The following is a 903-nucleotide window of genomic DNA, read 5'->3' as shown; positions in this document are numbered from 1 at the left end:
ACTCTTTTCATTTCTAATGACTCAATTTTTCTTGCTAAAGATGCAAGTTTAGCTTGAATATCTATATCATCTTTAATATTATAGATATCACCCCCATTTGTTGAATTATTGATTTTAGTTGTTGGTGGTTCTATTGTGCCTATATTATCCCAATTTTGAGCATTTTCTGCTAATGAATCCAAATACTTCATAGCTTCATTTGGGTTTTTATCTTTAAAAGTTCCATTACACATGAATTTTTTCATTTGTCTATCTTTAGGTATAAAACCTTCGTAAAAGTGAGAAAGTATTCTCCATGTTTCAAAACTATGATGTGGGCATATATTAAGTATTTCTTTATATCTATCCCAACATTGATAAAATGTTTCTCCTTGTTTTTGAGAAAAAGTTGTAATTTGTCTTTTAAAAGAGTTTGTTCTATGCGAAGGGAAAAACTTTTTGAGAAATTGTTGTAGCATTTCTTCCCATGATCTTATTGAACTTGATCTTAAATTTTGTAGCCATGTTTTAGCTTTGTCTTTTAAAGAAAAGGGAAAAGCTTTAATCGAACTATATCTATGCTACAATTTTGATCATTATAAGTGTTACAAACTTCCTCAAATTCTCTTAGATGTAAATATGGATTTTCAGAATCTAAGCCATGAAAATTTGGTAAAACTTGAATAATTTGAGGTTTAAATTTGAAATTAGATGCATTAGGAGGAAAAACTAAACAAGATGGGGCACTAGTTCTAATAGGCTTGATATGGTGCCTAAGTGTTCTTGATTATTATTATTATTATTTTGATAATTTGAATTATCATCCATGTTTAAATTATTTTCAAATACTCGAATAAGTCTACCACTTTTTTTACGACTCCAAATACTCATACAAGTAAAAACAACACAATAATTATAAATAAA

At 27.7% G+C, this 903-nt stretch overlaps 1 non-coding gene across 1 annotated transcript; it reads left to right on the top strand.

Annotated features, from left to right (window-relative positions):
• Nucleotides 1-303: 303 nt before the first annotated feature.
• Nucleotides 304-412, top strand: LOC142538166 (small nucleolar RNA R71). Its single transcript, XR_012818704.1, has one exon. It is a non-coding gene; the product is annotated as a small nucleolar RNA R71 (small nucleolar RNA).
• Nucleotides 413-903: the final 491 nt, after the last annotated feature.

Source organism: Primulina tabacum, chromosome 2 (assembly GCF_025594145.1).
Source record: "Primulina tabacum isolate GXHZ01 chromosome 2, ASM2559414v2, whole genome shotgun sequence".
Lineage (NCBI taxonomy): Eukaryota > Viridiplantae > Streptophyta > Magnoliopsida > Lamiales > Gesneriaceae > Primulina > Primulina tabacum.
This window is presented reverse-complemented; position numbering and strand designations above follow the sequence as displayed.